The 18624-nt window shown below is 41.6% G+C and overlaps 1 protein-coding gene across 1 annotated transcript in view; it reads left to right on the top strand.

Moving 5' to 3' along the window:
- The window catches only part of DNAJC3 (DnaJ heat shock protein family (Hsp40) member C3), a 960700-nt gene that overhangs the window by 854673 nt on the left and 87403 nt on the right, over window positions 1-18624 (top strand). The window lies entirely within an intron of this gene.

The raw sequence follows: 18624 nt of genomic DNA, 5'->3' as shown, positions 1-18624 counted from the left end.
GTTTGTCCAGGATATTTGAGCCTCTTGTGGGTGCACTGGCTAGATGTTTCAGAGCATTTGCATTGACAAAGTCCAAGAACCTCTGAGCCAGCATGTTTGTGATTGTGTACGTTTCCCAGTTGATGGTAGGATAATTAAAATCACCCATGGGTAAGGTGTTGGGCTGTATGGCAAGTGACTCCAATAAGTCCAAGTATGTAGTATGCTTTTCCTGTTTTATGGTGCAGGACCAGTCTCGACATGTACTTATCCTTTTTTTTCTTTTAACAAGAAACATCTTTATTAACTTATCACTTATAGGCAATCATACATTTATATAAATGAAAACAAACCATATTGACTTGATCTTAGTTGCAAGCATTACACATCACAAACCGTATTGACATAATTTTAGTTGCAAACATTATACATCATTTATAATCTACCCAGTTATTGTCAGTCAAACATTACATAACTCATTCAAATCCTGTCTTCTTTTAAACCTCATTCTTCCCCTGTAAGTATGTATTGTTTCCACAGTTTCCATTATTTCTATGCAATTTGCTCCTACCCTTTTCTAAAGATCCACATTTCAGGTGTTATATCTCTCTTACTATATTCACTGTTTCCAGTACAGTTGGTTTAAACTTTGATTTCCATTTTCTAGTAATTGCTTTTTTTGGCACCCATAATAATTAGACTCAGTAAGGCCTATGTCTAGGCAATTCTGATTCTGTTTCATAGCTCATAAAAAAATCATTTCCCTAGATAAACCAATTTACTCACCCTCTATCTCTGATAGAGTAGTCTGCAGGGAAGCTTTAAAGTTGGCCATTGCAGCCTCAGAAAATATGTTCCCAATTACCTCTTTCTTTCCCATTACACCTCCGACATTTGCTGTCTACCTGGGGAAAAATTCTCTGGAGTCTACTTAAAATACCTGTGTAAATATTTCCAAGCAAAAATCCTAAATCTTCTAGATTTTGTTGCACATTTGGGAGACATGCATGTATCCCCATTATTTATTTGTGAATTGCTTATCCATAATCTCTTCCCAATCCTTTCTAACCTCCTCTGATTGATTCTTATAGTTATCATGCATTATTTTATATGCTCTACTAATTATTCCTTTTTTAATAGCAGCTTCTTTTCTAGATTCTACTAAAAACTATAACAGTGCTGGTCTTTCAGTTAGGACCCCCATATTTCTTTCTCTTTGCCTATTGTCTATACTCTGATATCAACCCTTGATAGGGAAGACGATAGGGAAGATGATCTCTAACCTGCAGTCCAAATAAATTCTTGACATCTTCTCATTCTGTTATCTTTCCCTCTCTGGCTATTCGCTACAAATACGTTGATTCCTTTGCCAGTTTTTCCAATAGATATCAGACCCCTCTTGCCTGTTGTTTATATCCCTAATTGCAGTCATCCCTTTTGTCAGAATCTCCTTTCTCCATTCCCATGTTGGCTTAGTTCTTAGAACTTTCTGCTACTATATGAATATAATATTTTGTATGGTTATTGTTATTCTCCTTAAGTGTCTTCATCCAAAATCCCAGCCTCTCCTTGTTTCTTGAGCCCCCCCCCCCCGTTTCATCATCATCCCTTTCCACTTTGAATTATAGGTTTCAGCTTGTGCTATGTATAGGATCCTTAACTGTGTAGCTCTGAAATACCCCTTCAAATTGGATAAATCCCAATTCACCTTGTTCTGTTGAAAGAATCATCTTTATCCCACTTGACTCTTGCCATCTTCCCCTGACAGATAAAATCCTTCAGATCTTTATTAATTGCTGTCCACAATTTCTCCTCTGATAAAATATGCCTGACCTGTGTATAAGACCAAAGGGACTAAAAACATTTTAACTACTGGTATCTTAATATTCATATCCATATAACAGAGCTTCCAATTACTCAATATTTGTATTATCTTTTGTTTAGTCTCTTCCCACATTCCCATAGCTGCCACACTGGAATCATTTTAATCCATATTCACAACTACTTCATTTTATCATGTCCCCATAAATATGGATATTGCTGAATCAAATTGTGTGTGGGTACATAAACCGCTATTGCCTTTGTTTTAGCTTCATTAGTTTTGTATCCCGAAAAGATATGAAACTGTCTCAAAATGTTCCACAACACTGAAATGTCCTTTTCTAGTTTTATCAGATATAAAATAATAGCATCTAAAGGCAGCTTTTCTTAACTACCATACCAGTTGTATCCTTGCATTTTTGAGTCCCTCATTTTCTTTGCCAGTGGTTCTAAATGTAATGCAAATAACAAAGGAGGCAACCCTGCCTGGTTGCTCTGCTCAAGCAGAAATTATCAGGGAGGAACCCACCCACTTTAATTTTCACGTCATATCCCTCGTTTATCCTCCTAGACAACCTTATAATTTTGTCAGGGAATGATAATGCTTCCATTGCCCTGCTCATAAAGTCCCAGCTTACTCTGTCAAATGTGTTCTCTGCATCAAGACTCACCAACAACAGTGGCATTTTCTTACATTTTGCTTCCCTCTGGATCATCAGTGTTCTGTTAATGTTGTCAAATGTTTGCCTCCCCTCCACAAAACCACATTGATGCATATCTGTGAATTTTGGCATCAATTTTTCCATTCCTTTAGCCATTATAGGCATACATATTTTATAATCATGGTTTCATATTGAAATGGGCCTGTGTGAAGCTGGGTCTGATGGGTCTTTATCCTTTCCCTTTAGGTATTACAACTACCACCATTTTCTTCCAGGATGCTGATACTTCTCCTCCTCCTCCTCTTAAAATACTGTTAAACTGATAAAGATCTGGAAGGTTTTGTTTTTTCCATCCTAGCTTCCAAACCACTACAGGAATACCATCTATTCCTGAAGATTTGAGCCTCATCTACCTCTAATCTTGGCATATTTAATTCTTCAATAAACATTTCCATTTGTACTTTTTTCTTGATTTCTATATTTCTCTGTTTCATACAGACTTCATAACATTTCCAAAATATATTTAATATCGTTAGAGGATCTGTTGTTTCTTCCTTATTGTAGGTTCCCAAAGCTTGGCAACAGATCTTTTACTTTCTGTTGCCTGAGTTGTGCTAAAAAAAATTGCGCTATAGAATTATTATCAAAAAACAGTTGCTTAACAGCAGTCTTTGTAAACTCATGCATATTATTGAGATAATTCCTTATTTTCTGTTTAGCATTCTGCAGTTGCTCCTCGTGTTCTGTGAAATTCCCCCATTCTGCAATACTTTAACGTTTGTCCAGTCCCTCTAAATAATTTTTGTTACTTCTTAACCATATTTCTTCCATTTCTTTGATTTCCACCCTATTTTTAAACTTTGCTTTAATTTTATCCCACTCACTAGCCATATTTTCAGAAGAAATTTCTATCTTCTTTAATAGCTCCTTAAATTCCTCTCACAGGTAGACTAGTATCTCATTTCTATTTCAGTAGTTATTGCCATATCCAGACTTCAATTAAATGCACATGTCCTGTGAAATGTAACCAGTCCTGCCTAGCCCAGCCAGATTTTTTTTCCTTCTTCTTGTATCTTGGGGAATAATATGTAAATTCACTCCAAACTCTGTGAAAGAGTACTGAATTCTCATCTTCTATGCAAATGTTTTATACATTTTTTCAAAATCTACCCTCCTTTCTTATATTTTCCTTTCTGGGACCCTAAACCCATATTCACTGCTGCAAATCAAGTTCCAGTCACCACCTGTAAGTAATTTTCCTTGCTGAAAGCTAATTATTTCCCCAAGAATTTTCTTAAGCCCCATTATAGCAGTTTTAGTGGAATATAAATAAATGCCAGTGTAATTCTCCTCTGTTGTCAGTATCCCCTTAGTGCTACAAAATATCACCATGTAATGTGATCCTGTCTCTACGCACATTCATTACTGACGGTTTGGAACCGAGAATCGGCTCCCGTACTTGGCCACTATAATCATTAGCACAAAGTCTTCTCATTGGCTGGGCTAACCCTGTATCCCAGGATGCATCACAAACCCCCAGATCTCGCTTTGCCGCCTCCTAGAGTAACGACGGGTCTCGACTTCTGGCTGTGGCTGGCAAGTACCTTCTTTGTTTTTCAACTATAGCTTCGAGTACATATATTATATCAAAAAGCTATTCTATTAGCCACGCTGTCTGTTGTATCCTTGGTTGTGACTGATTGTGTTTGTGGTTGGTAATCCTTCTGTTTCATAAGTGGGCTAGGCCCATTTGAGTTAGAGGCCTTTGCCCTATCTTGAGTGGTTATTGCACGGGCGCTTGTTAGAGCCTTCCTCCCTCCCCACCTTTTGTGTTAAGTGAAAGGTGTTTGTGATTGTCTATTTTGATGTTGTTGCTGGTTGTCCGATTGTTCCTTATGTCGGGCAAGAATCTCAGTGCTTCTTTTTTTTTTTTTTTCGTTTTGCATTTAGTTACTTAATTGCACTTAAATTACCTGGCACTTGCTCACTAAAGCAATTATATAAGTCAGCACTTCCCACTGGCCCTTGTTTTCAATTATAAAGGAATTCCCAATATTATTCTAGCATGTCCAAAGGTCAGTTGTCAATCTCCTCTCCGGTCCAGCTGGTGAATCTGGGAATCTTGAGGCAATGTTACAACTGCCTCATGTACACAGACAACCCTCTCCTCCTCCCACATAACACAAATATGGAGATGCAGCTATTTAGCCAAACTGGAGGCTGAGCTCTCTCAACTCAGGACTGGCAAGACCAGACAGGAGGAGAAGGCAACTCCACACCACAAAACCAGCCTCACATAATGCTACCACACCACTGAATCAAACACATAAACACACAAAGACATACTGAGGCTCTGAGTAAAATTTACCTAAACAGCAGAGGCCTCCAAAGCAGACACCCAAAACTGCTACCTCAAGACACCACAAGCAACACATAAACCACAAAGCAGTGTGCAAAGCAGTACAGCGCCAAATCAACACCAAACATACTTGTCATAGGTGACTCCATAGTCAGACACACTGGCGTCCCACTCACCAGGCTGAACAAGGAGAGGGTCACAGTAAGCTGCCTATCGTGCTAGAATCCCCACATAACACAAGCACTGGGTCACTCCATGGCAAGTACAAATATGACACAGTCATTGTCCATGCTGGTGTGACGACCTGAGCGACCTCCCTGGACTACATGAAAAGAGACATAGAGGAGCTCTCTGATTATGTAGCCCAGGCAGGTATGACCCTAACCCTGAGCAGTATCCTTCCTTCACCAAGAATGATGCCACAATATAGAGACAAGATGATCAGCTTTAACAATTGGCTTAATGTCTGGTGTCATTCAAAGGGATCCAGTGTCTGTCTGCCTGGGATGACATGCTTGACAAGCCAGCTGCTCAGGGCGGCTTGCACCTGTCACCCTGGGATTCGGATATTGGCTAAGGCTCTTGCCACCCCAAGTGCCTTTTTAGGCAAGGCTCAAATTCTAAACCTACCACCCTAGAAAACAAAATGGAAGAAACTGAGGGTAATGCTGCTCAATGCCAGAAGTCTAAATCTCAAAATGCCCCTCGAGGCCCTTCTCAGTATGGAGAACATCGATGTCTGTGCTGTAACTGAAACCTGGTTCAAGGCTCCTGAGAGCACCCGGCACTATTAGGTTTTACCTCATATCATGCTCGCCCCAAAACCCGGACCACACCACAAAAGGAGGGTGATCCATATTCATAAAGGATACCACACCTCCAGGTTGGTGGCAAGAGCTGAAACCATCCAGGTGCAACTAACCATAGGCAAAACTGCTCTACAAATTGTAGCATGCTACAGGCCACCTCTCAAACTCAGGAACCCCACACAGCCTTCCTGAAGACACTGGAGGGTATAAATGTATCTCCAAACACCATCATATTGGGTGACTTCAACTACCGAATATAGACTGGGAACATTACTCAAGCCCTAACTTTCTAGCCCGGTTCCTGGAGTTCATAAATTCAAATGCCATGGAACAGCTAGTCACTGTTCCCAGGAGAAAATATACTAGATCTCATTATCACAAACATGGGGACAAAATGCTCCACACGAAGTATATCCTCATTGGTGAGATCTGATCATAAACTAATCTCACTGGAAATCCACATCCCCCACCCCAAACAAAAGACCACAGTGAAGAACTTCTCTAAAGCAAACTTCACACTACTCAAGACTGGTTGTGTTAAAAATTTAGAACCGCTGTCTGGAACCCCATTCTGCAATACTTTAACGTTTGTCCAGTCCCTCTAAATAATTTTTGTTACTTCTTAACCATATTTCTTCCATTTCTTTTATTTCCATCCTATTTTTAAACTTTGCTTTAATTTTATCCCACTCACTAGCCATATTTTCAGAAGAAATTTCTATCTTCTTTAATAGCGCCTGAATAATTTCCACTACCCATTCCTTAAATTCCTCTCTCTTCAACAGGTAGGTGGGAAAGCACTAGTGTCTGATTTCTATTTCAGTAGTTATTGGGTACATATCAAGACTTTCAATTAAATGCACATGTTCCTGTGAAATGTAAATTCTGTCCTGCCTAGCCCAGTTTTTGTATCTTGGGGAATAATATGTAAATTCACTCCAAACTCGTAGTACTGAATTCTCATCTTCTATGCAAATGTTTTTATACATTTTTTTCAAAAATCTACCCTCCTTTCTTATATTTTCCTTTCTGGGACCCTAAACCCATATTCACTGCTGCAAATCAAGTTCCAGTCACCACCTGTAAGTAATATTCCTTGCTGAAAGCTAATTATTTCCCCCAGAATTTTCTTAAGCCCCATTATAGCAGTTTTAGTGGAATATAAATAAATGCCAGTGTAATTCTCCTCTGTTGTCAGTATCCCCTTAGTGCTACAAAAATATCATATGTAATGTGATCCTGTCTCGCCTACATTCATTACTGACGGGTTTGGAACCGAGAATCGGCTCCGACTTGGCCACTATAACTAGCACAAAGTCTCTCATTGGCTGGGCTAACCCTGTATCCCAGGATGCATCACGCCCAAACCCCCAGATCTCGTTTGCCGCTCCTAGAGTAACGACGTGGTCTCGACTTGGCTGTGGCTAAGTACCCTTTCTTTGTTTTTTCAACTATAGCTTCGAGTATTATTATTATATCAAAAAGCTATTCTAATAGCTACGTTGTCTGTTGTATCCTTGGTTGTGACTGATTGTGTTTGTGGTTGGTAATCCTTCTGTTTGGCGGGCTAGGCCCATTTGAGTTAGAGGGCCTTTGCCCTATCTTGAGTGGTTATTGTACGGGCGTTTAAGTTAGAGCCTTCCTCCCCTCCCTACCTTGTGTTGCGAGTGTGTTTGTGATTGTCTATTTTTGGATGTTGTTGCTGGTTGTCCGATTGTTCCTTATGTCGGGCAAGGAACCTAAAGAACATAAGCCATCTGGCTTTAAGAAATGCGCTAAATGTGCTTATAAAATGTCGCTAACTGACGGACACGCCAACTGTGTATATTGTCTCGGTGCTATACACTTGCAGGAATCCTGCAGTGTGTGTCATGCTTTCTCTGCCAGGGTGTTACAGGAGAGAAAAAATAAACTTATCCTCAAGGGTTTGATTAAACCCTCCTTTGAGGAAACGTTGGCGTCCTCTCCTCCCTCTGAGAAACCCTGATCAAAGTCAATAATGAAGTCTCCGGCTCCATCTAGTTCTTTGGAGCCTCCGGAGAAAAGATCTAAGACTACTTCTCCTTCCTTGGCTCCACTGGTCTCGGAGCCACAGGAAGCACCATCCAAGGCTATGTCTCCTTCCTCGGGTCCACTGGTCTCGGAGCCGCAGGAAGTATTGTCTACTGTGGGGTCTGCTTCTTCGACTCCACGGTCGTCGGCGCCGAAGGAGGTTGCGGTAGTTCTCGAGCCTACTTCGGCTCCGATCCTTTCGGAGCCAATTCGGAGCCGTTCCCCTTCCTTTATCTCGGTTCCGACTGAGAAGGTTTCTCGGCCCCCGTCTGTCTCCTCCAAGTCCTCCAGGCTCTCGGATTCGGATGTTGATAGGGTGGTCCAGAGGCTCCTCCAGTTGCCAGTGTTAACTAAATTATTTTCGGCTCCAGCCCAGTCAGCTCCAGAGCCAGCTACTATATTGGTTCCGTTTCTTCCTCCTCCGACAACCTCGGTGTCGTCAGAGCCAGAGTCTGCCGAATCGAGTGAAGTCCCTGGGTCAGCTCCGAAACCTCCTGCAAGTCTTTCAGATCCGATATCGGCTCCAACCTTTTCCATTCCGTCTACAGGTTTTGGTACTCGGGTGTCCTCAGTCGGACCCGAGGGGGATACATCGGGGCTTCAGACTGCGGCTCCGAGTCTCCCCCTTGGTACTTCGGCTAGGGGTACCCCGACTCCGGTCATGGTGTTGGAGGCGGGTTTTTCGTCCGATTCTGGTGGACCTGCCTTCGAGGCTATGAGGACCGCGCTGGCCAAGTCCATCGTGACTTCACCTGAATCAGCAACTCCTTCCCTAGACGCTGCGACTAGAGCTTCTGTTGTCCCCCTATCTCTGGACAGCGGGGCTCCCGGGCCTGAGGATACCTCCATGTGTGGTCCCCTACTTTCTGAGGCCCCTTCAGAGTGTCCCTGAAGAGCCTCCCAGGAAGAAGTTGTGTAAGAGGAAGCACGTGGACTCCCCAGATGAGTCTGTCACCTCAGACACCGACTTCAATGATGCAGAAGGGTCCCCGAAGTCGTCCTGGGATAATGTCTCATTCTCTGATATCCTGGAGATCTTGAGACAGCGGGGCAACTGGCCGTCCAAAAACCCTTCTGAGGAGGAGTCGGTCTTCCTCAAGGCCTTCGGAGCCCAGCCTTCCGCCTCCTGGGTGTCTCCACCCTTCGATGAATTATTGGATCTTATTTGTTGAAGGGTGTGGGAACACCCTGACTCTGTGGAGCCAGTTCCTAGCCGCCCCAATAAGTTTTTATCTGCGCCGCCTGGAAAAGAATTTCTGACCAAGGGAGTACCAGTGGATGCCATGGTGGTGGCGTCCGCCACCCAGCAGGACATGGCGGAGGCTTCTACCTCCATCCATCATCCTAATAAGGAGTCTAGGAGTATGGATAGGTATGGGAAGCGTGCCCTGTCTTCAGCGACCTTTACCTTGCGGTCGCTGAATTACTTGTGTCATTTTACACGGCTCCAAAGGGATCTCATAAAGGAGTTGGGACATACCCTGTTGGGTAACCTGCCTGAGGCATTGGCCCAGTCTGTTAACGCCCAGCTGTCTACCCTTTCTTCCATCGTCAACTCGTCCATGAGGCTCATATCTTATGCAGCCGAAGGGGCGGGTAGAGCAGCGAGTTCGGGCGTAGCCCTTAGGAGGCAAGCTTGGATGTGCTTGTGTCATTTTGCGGAGGCTTTCAAGTCTTCTTTCATGGATGCCCCATTCGATGGGTCCTCCCTTTTTGGACCTAAAGTGAAAAACACCCTCACTAGATGTGAGCAGGAGGGTAAGACTTTGTCTGCCGCTAGCCCATTTTCGCTTCCCACTAGGCCTTATCCCAAGGCTCAGAGGGGAGGGAAAATGTGGTTCAGAAAGTCTCAAAAGTCTTCCCCTGCCCATCAAAGTGACCCCCCTTCCAGGGGCAGAGGAGGGGGGAATTTTAATTGAAGGCATCGCCCTAGAGGCGGTGGAGGCCCCCGCAATACAGGAGACCACGAGTCCTTTCGTGGTTCCTCCTACCAACGTCCCTGAGGGATTACCCGACTGTGCGTCTCCGGAGCCAGTCGGTTGTCATTTTTTCGGAGCATCTTCAGGCCTGGGAGTCCATCACTCAGGATCGATGGGTGCTTCGTATCATCACCGGAGGTTACACCATTCCCCTTTTTTTGTTCCCTTCCTCCGTCAAGGAAAATTCCGGCTGTTCCACCCAGTCAACGGGATCAGGCGGCAATAGAGGTTTCAAAGCTGCTAGAAAAAGGAGTCATCCAACCAGTCCCCGCAGACCAGATCGGATTAGGAACTTACTCAAGGTTATTTTTGGTGCCAAAAAGAACAGGGGACTTGAGACCCATTCTGGATCTCAGCCGTTTAAACCGCTTTGCAAAGAAGTCCAAGTTCCGAATGGTCACTTTGCAATCCATTTTCCCATTGCTGGAAAAAGGAGTGTGGATGTGCTCCCTCGACCTCAAGGATGCCTATTATCACATCAAGATAAACAAGGCTTCCAGGAATCATTTACGCTTCCGGCTGGGAGCCAGTCATTTTCAATTCCGGGCCCTGCCGTTTGGTCTCACCACAGCCCCCAGGGTGTTCACCAAGTGTCTGGCAGTGGTGACAGCTCACCTGAGACGTCTAGGATTCCAGGTGTTTCCTTATCTAGACGACTGGCTCCTCACCGCCCCCACCAGGCATCTACTTGTTCAAGCCACGAGAGCTACTGTCAAATTAGGCCATCTTCTAGGGATTTCATTCAATTGGGCAAAGTCTGTATTGCTGCAATCACAGCGTGTTGCCTTTATCGGCGCAGAACTAGACTCTGTAGAGATGAGAGCCTTTCTACCGACAGAGAGAATAAGAGTGTTACAGGCCCAAGTCCTGGCTTTACTACCCTGCAGAAAAGCCCAAGCCAGGATGGTTCTTCAGTTGTTGTGATCAGTGGCGGCTACCATTCTCTTAGCTCCGCTGGCCAGGTTACACATGCGAATACTTCAGTGGCTCCTTTCGGCCCAGTGGTCATATCAGAAACGCCCCTTGTCCCATCTGATCCTCATCACGGAGAGATGCCAGCAAGATCTGCGTTGGTGGCTTCTCTCATCCAATCTGGATCAAGGGAGACCCTTGAGCCCCCCGTCCCCTATTGCCACAGTAACCACGTACGCCTCCCAGATGGGGGGGGCATTATCTGGGCGAGACGGTCCAAGGTACGTGGCAAGACCACGAGGTTCACTTGCATATCAATGTTCTAGAGATGAGAGCGGTGCTTCTAGCATTGCAGGCACTTCACAGCTCTCTTTCCAGGGGAACTATTGCGATTCTCTCCGACAATATGTCGGTTGTCTGGTATCTGAACAAGCAGGGAGGAACCAAGTCCTACCCCCTTTGCAGAGAGGCCATGAGAGTGTGGAATTGAGCAATCGCTGCCCAGCGCTTTCTAGTGGCAACGCACATTCCGGGGAAGTCCAATGTGATAGCAGACAGGTTGAGCAGAGCTATTCTGATGCCTCATGAGTGGTCCCTGAACGACAGAGTGGCTGCGCAGATCTTCTCCAAGTGGGGTCTTCCCTGCTGCGACCTCTTTGCCAGTCCCCTAAATGCAAAGTGCAGCAATTTTTTCACTCTGATCCCCCCACAGGGGGAGTCTGCCAGGGATGCTCTAGTCCACAATTGGCCCTCCGGTCTGCTCTACACCTTCCCGCCAGTCCCTCTGCTACCCAGAGTGATTCAGAAGGCCACCTGCTTAGGAAGCAAAATGATTTTGATCGCACCACACTGGCCCCGTCAAGTTTGGTTCCCCTTCCTTCGGAAGTATGCGATGGATGGCCCTTGGATTCTGGACACAGCTCCAGACCTATTGACTCATCAGTCAAGACAGCACCATCCATCCCTACGAACACACAAGCTCGCTGCTTGGCTCCTCCACTTCCGACCTTAGTCAGACAGCATATTTTTACCCCGGAAGTAGTTCATATTCTGTCTTCCTCCCACAAGTCTTCTACTAGGAAAATATACTCTAGTAAATGGAAGAGATTTGCAATTTGGGCTCAGCAACGTGATCTGACCTCTTACAGCACCGTGTCCGCGGTGTTAGATTTCTTAGCTACACTCTTTAGACAAGGTTCGGCTGCTTCCACCATAAAGGTTCAGTTGGCAGCAGTCTCCAATTATCATGTTGTACATGAGCCTTCCCTTATGGGTCATAAGCTGTGTAAAGCCTTTCTAAAAGGAGCCTGGCTGCTGCGCCCTCCGGTTTCGCAGCCCGTTTTGCCATGGGATTTAGATGTGGTGCTCAGAGCTTTGACTTCCTCTCCCTTTGAGCTGGCAGCCTCCTGCAAATTGAAATTTCTGTCATGGAAGACTGCCTTCTTGGTAGCCATAACTTCAGCCTGAAGAGTATCGGAGCTTCAAGCTCTTTCTGCTAAACCTCCTTATTTAATTTTTCATAAGGACAGAGTATTGCTGCTACTTAATCCTTCCTTTCTCCCTAAGATCTCTTCTGCCCTTTGTCTCCACCAGTCTATTGAGCTTCCGGTCTTTTTCCCAAGGTTCTCCAACAAAGCGGAATACAAATTGCACCAGTTGGATGTGCATAGACAACTGAGGTTTTATTTAAATAGGACACAACAGGAGAGAAAATCAGATCAGTTGTTTGTGTCTTTTTCGGACAATAGAATGGGCAGATCTGTAACTAAGGGCACCATAGCTAAGTGGATTAGAGACTGCATCTCATTTATTCATGCATTAGCGGTTAAGGATCTTCCCTTTCTAGTTAGGGCACATTCTACTAGGGCTATGTCAACTTCAGTGGCCTTTCATGCTAGATTATCCATAGATGAGATATGTGCAGCGGCTACTTGGACTTCTCCACATACCTTTATTTCTCATTACAAACTGGATGTGGCCTCTAGAGGTCTGGCTTCCTTTGGTTCCATAGTGCTCAGGAGTGTTTTCCAGTGAGCCTCCCAGGATTTAGGTGCTAGGGACGCTGTCCCGTCAGTAATGAATGTATAGATAGATCACATTACATCTTTTAGTTATGTATTTACCATAACGATAGATGTATGTGATCCAGCTCGCCTACATTCTTACGTACCCACCCTCCTTCCCCCTACCTGTTGGACTTGGAGGAAACCTGTATTCTGATTTCTCTGAGGATATTATTTTTTTCTCTCCTCTTACTTATTTATCCTTGTGGTATGGAGTATGTGGGAGAATCATGTTGGGGCAAACAAGATCTGGGGGTTTGGGCATGATGCATCCTGAGATACAGGGTTAGCCCAGCCAATGAGAGACTTCGTGCTAGTTATACTGGCCGAGTCGGAGCCGAGAATCGGCTCCGAACCCATCAGTAATGAATGAAGGCGAGATGGATCACATACATGTATTGTTATGGTAAGTACATAACTAAAAGTTTTCTCTTTTGTTATCCTTTTCTGTCACTATTGGAGCTCCTCTCGCCAGTTTTATTACTCCTCTTTTCCCTTGTCTCAGGTATTCCACTGAATAAGCAGTCTGAAAACCTTTCTTTATCAAATTTACATGTTCCTTTCTTTCCAAATGTGTCTTCTGTAACATATTAGCTATTTCCATTTTTTAATATAGTTCACTACTCTTTCTTTTTATATTTATTTGTGAGACCATTGACATTTAAAGACATAGAAAGCATTGTGATTAAAAGTTATTATTCCCACTGTATATGTGTAACAACTTTTTTGTTAAATGTTTAGTTCCAGCTTTTGAGTTACATGCATACATTGTTTGGCAGGTTGATCTTTTATACACTTGTTTCTTGTCATGTCCATTTGAGCCTATGTCACATCTTGCAAAACTTTTTGTTATATAGAAAGCCATCAAAAAAAAAAAAAACACTTGAATACTTTCAGAAAACATCATCTCCTAGCCATTTCTGTTTATTAGATTGCATCAGTGGAGACATGAGGACCAGATACAGGGTCGCTACAGAGCATACATTTATTTTCTAGAAAAAGCTTTATAATATTTAATGTTCTTTTTCATTTACCTGCTTTCTCTTAAAATTTGTTAGTAGAGCTAGCTAAGGGACTTAATTCAGTCATTCCCCTATGCAAGAATGAAAAAAGTACATCACTTTTTCTTTTGTCATGCTCCTGTGACCATATTCTTTTTTACATTGTAGTGGCTACATTTCTTAAAACTGAACAAGGGGAAAGAGAGAAGGGAGAAAGAAAAAAACAAGTGCACCTATTAGTATCCCCATTACTTTTAAAAGTAACTGAGAAAATTTCACTTTATAGCATGCAAAGGAAATTGTTCACTACAAAAATATTACTACTAAGAAAACAAGATCTTGTTTTACTTAACTTTCTTCCTCTCTAATTATTTTTATGAATATTAATAACATGAAGTAGGATATATACTTTAGAGTCTCCTACAACTTTAACACAGTCCAAAAAGTCCAATATTTCCAGATTTTCTTGTTCTGTCATGTTTCACAAATATAATTTTTGCTTTGCCATCCCACATCTGTCAATTTCCAAGTTACTGGTTTTATTCCTGTTGATCTCCATCTTCCAAATCCAGTCTGCTTTATTTCCAATGTACTCTCAAGTCTTATAGTCAACTCTTGTGCCTTTTCCTTCTCTCAGGCACTTTCTGTTGACACGTTAGAAAAGGTTTCACTGGCACAGTCTCTCTGTGGTCTTTATTACCAGAAGAACAAGAGGCAAAATCTCATTTTTGTTTCACAGCTCACTTTTTGCTGGACAAACTTTTGTATTTCCTCCTTAGCATGTATTGCATCAAAAATGATTTTGTCCCTCCAGGAAAGACTGTTTTGAAGATAGCTGGGTGCAGCAGTTTGAATCGCATGCCTGCTTCTCAACATTCCCTGAATAGTGGAATAAATGTACTCCTCTTCTGCCTGGTGTACAGTGAGTAATCATTCTCCACAAACACACTGCTGTCTCCCACTTTTAGTACATTGTCCTTCTGCCCCAGTTTTGTCAGAATCAACTCCTTCTGTTAGTAGGATTGCATCCTTACTATTAAAGGTTTAGGTTACTTTCTCATAGCTAAGTTTGGAACATACACACAACGTGCCCTTTCAACTCCTGCTGTGGAACACCAGCCCAGTTGCTTGTTTGTGCTTTCATAAAATTAATACAGTCTGCTCCTTTCAGCTCCTGTGGTACAGCAGAAAATCTCAGGCTTTCCCTGTGTGCTCTGTCCTCTAATTCTGTTATTTTTTTAAACATCTCTGCTTGACCAGTCTCTCATTCAGCCAGCCTTTTCATTTCGACCTCAGATTTTTGCAGTTTTATCACCTCATCTGAATATCTGTGTAAAGCTTCTTCCATTTTTCCAGCCTTTTATTATTTGAGTTGATATAGTCCATCAGTGTTTCATTTATTTTAATCAGATCTGTGTGCAGTAGTCTTATACTTTCCTCTAGGTTACTGGAAGTCATGTGTGGAGCTTGCACTGCTTTTACTGAACAGCTGCAGTATTCTTCTCAGTTGGTGCTTTTTCATCAACTTTTGTAGCTGATTTTCTTTCAGGTCCTCTTTATTTATTTTTTCCTGGAATCCAGGTATTGCACTCACTAGCCAGTTACTGTAATTTAAACAGAAATATAAGTCTATTGTCTTTCTCTGATGAGTTTCTGTTTTCATACTGGGAGAGCTGGAATTAAGCTATTATTCAATGTGCAGTCATCTTGGAAGGCCTTGAGGTGGATGTATCCTTAATGAAAATGGATAACACCACCTCCTTTGGTTCCTCCATGCTCAGTTTGTGGTCTGAACTTATGGAAGGCATTATAGCCTTGCATGGCTGGGGTGCTTTCCGTGCCTTTGAACCATGTCTCGGTGACTGCACAGACATTAGTATCTTCCAAAGTGAGGAGTACTTCCAGGATGTGCAGTTCCTTGTTTAGACTCCTAGCATTAAGCAGCAGTACCTTGAGTTTATCTAGATAGGATTTTTGTTATGTTGGATGGTTGGTTGGTTTGACACAGCCTAAAAAAGGCATGGTAGGGGTGGCTAATGCCTTTGCCAGTATCCAAAAACCTAGAGGAGATAAGTGCACACAACCTCTGGCAAAGCAGCATGGTCTGTCAACCATGTCTTCCTAAGCTTGACACATATTGGATTCCCTTGGACTGACCCCAGAAGGTAACCCAATTGTTAAAATAAGTCATTTGTTTTGTTTGTATTGGGGCATCATCCTTGGAGAAGGTAGAATGCTGCTTAAGGTTAGGCTTATACTTGACTGTGACACATAATCTGAAAGCTCAGTCATGTCGGTCTGCATATAGTCCAGTGAGGTATGTCTCAAGTCATTCACCCCCACTTGGACTATGATGGAGTCATACTGGTACTTTTGGTTGAGGGACTTCAGCTAACCTTAACTTGTTTCTTATCCAGACTGTTGAGGGGATGGATCACCTGTGACCAATACATTTGGTTTTGTGATGTTACTCCTGGTGGGCTTATTTGTTGAGACACTGGCGTGTGTGTGTGTGTGTGTGTGTGTGTGTGTGTGTGTGTGTGTGTGTGTTGTGGTTGTTTTTTGCATTGTTATATGTGTAAGTGGTTTCCATTTGAGAGGTCTCTGTTTTGGTAAGTTACTAGTGAGTACCTCTGCATATGTGGGTTTATGTCTTGTGTCCTTATTTAGTGTAGGAAGTGTAGCTGTGCTTGACAGCCTGTTTGGTATTCAATTTGTCCTTGTGGAGAGTCTTGCCTCCAGTTTCGTAGTGTAACTACATCTTTCACATAAAGTATTTGTTTCAGGAGTAGTGGTTGTCAGTATACATGAGACAATTGTTACATTGCCTAAGGATGCCCAGGTCTAACAGGCTGGCCAGAGAGATGATGGGAAACTTTAAGCTACCCATCCATGATAGCAGGCTATTGCTGTATGCTTTATTAGGGAAAGGATTGGGTTAATTTGACAGTACAGTGCTGTTAGCATTAAGACTACAATAGGGACCTATAATTTGTGCTTCCAGAGTAGCAGAAAAGCTTGGAAAGGTTTTGCTGACAGTTTAAGGAAAAACTGAGCTTCCAGGCTTTTGTGTCTACACAGCACACTGCTAACTGATGTGAGGCTTAAATAGAAAGAGAAACCAGTCTTTAACTACCAATTAGGAAAGCACACAATAAGCTTTCCACCAGTAATCACCAACTTAGGTTAGATCAGCACACTTCTGCCATATTTATTTACATTTTTATATTATATATATATTTACATATGCATTTACAAATCTATGCAAACATTTAAAGTAATATTTTTCATGTTTATACACCTCAAACTAATATACAAACTTGCATATACATTTTTACTTTGATCCACCACTCCTTTTACAAAATCATAATCTAATAATCTTTAATATTAACGACAATATCCAGTTTCCATTAAACATCATTTCATTCCTATTACTCATGCTACATAAAACACTTTATTAATATCTAATTTTGTTTTTACTTATATTCTTGTAGCTACTGTATTCATATTGATATTTATATTGTCATTATCCATAAGACTCCCCCCAGAAATTTCTGTACATAATTTATGCCATCATTTTTAACTCTGTGTCATTTCAGAAAAGATGCTCTTTTTGTCTTGACCACAGTACAAACATATTTAATTGTCTTTTTCCAAGGCATATTTGCTTTTACTGGCAATTTTCTCTATTCCAAATCTCCAAAAAAATGCTTGATATTCAACATAATAACTGCAGCATTTGTTTCTTTCTTTAATTGCTGTAATCTTTTCTTCTGTGATATTTTGCCATGGGGTTAACACAGTAATATGTTCTCACAATGCTTTTGTACCATATTTTTCTATTTTCTTCCACTTCATCAGTCACTATTTTCCACATATTTATCTTTTATTGATAATTCTCTATTTCTTCATGATGGATTTTTTTTATTCTTTTATTGTTCCTTGTTTCCCCATAATTCCTCAGAAATATATTTAAGTATTCTTGTTTCTAAAGTTCCATCTTATTCATTTAACAATTTCAAAATGTAAGTTTAATAATGTAATTATACTGTTGGATTAAGAATCCTAATCTTCCTCCTTCCTTATTCATGTACAATGCACCACTTTTAACTGGGTTTAATCTTGATCCCCATGTAAAAGAGAAAACTATTTCTAACAAAACTTTCTCACACATTCTAGAAATCGTGACAGTACTTGAAAAATTGCTATTTTGTTTGTTAATACTGAGTTGACCAGACTTACTTTTTTCTTAAAGCTAGTATATATGTTTTTCATAACACAGAATGTCTTTCATTTTCTTTAATATTATATCCCCTTTCCTTTCTTTCACTTTATCAAAATGTGTTTCTAAAACAGATATTTTTTTCATAGAAAATTGTATTCCAGCAATTATAATCATATCACCCATTCCTATACTTTTGTCCTTATTTAAGGTCATACCTATTTCCTTTAAGCAATCAGCCAAATAAATTACAACTTCTCTCATCCATCCTCTGTTTTTAGTAATTGTATCATCTGTGTAGAATATCATAACTGGAATTTCAACATCCTTATGAGTTATGTACTTGGCATTCTTCTATATTCATAACCAAAGCAAATAGAATAGTATTCATAGGACACCCTTGTTTTATACCATTGTTCATGCCTATTTCACTACTTAACAAACCGTTTACTAAAACATTTACCTTATTATTGTTGTATGCTTTTATAAAGACTTAATTTTTTGGTATTGTACAGATCCATTATATCCCACAACATATGTTGTATCAAGTCAAATGCTTTATATATATATATATATATCACCTGTCATGAGTTTTATATCGTATTTACAATATCTTCTATTTTTCTCACTGTCATTAATAATTGACATCCCTTTCCTTCTGTACCATATACACTTTCTTCCATTAAGCGTATTGCATCTTATTTTAAATTATTTTCTGTATTACTTTGTACCATATACACTTTCCTCCATTAAACATATTGCATC

The sequence above is a fragment of the Protopterus annectens genome, chromosome 5.part1 (genome assembly GCF_019279795.1).
Source record: "Protopterus annectens isolate FY-2018-M chromosome 5.part1, PAN1.0, whole genome shotgun sequence".
NCBI lineage: Eukaryota > Metazoa > Chordata > Ceratodontiformes > Protopteridae > Protopterus > Protopterus annectens.
The sequence above is the reverse complement of the archived record's forward strand: the minus strand, read 5'-3'. Positions and strand labels throughout refer to the sequence as shown.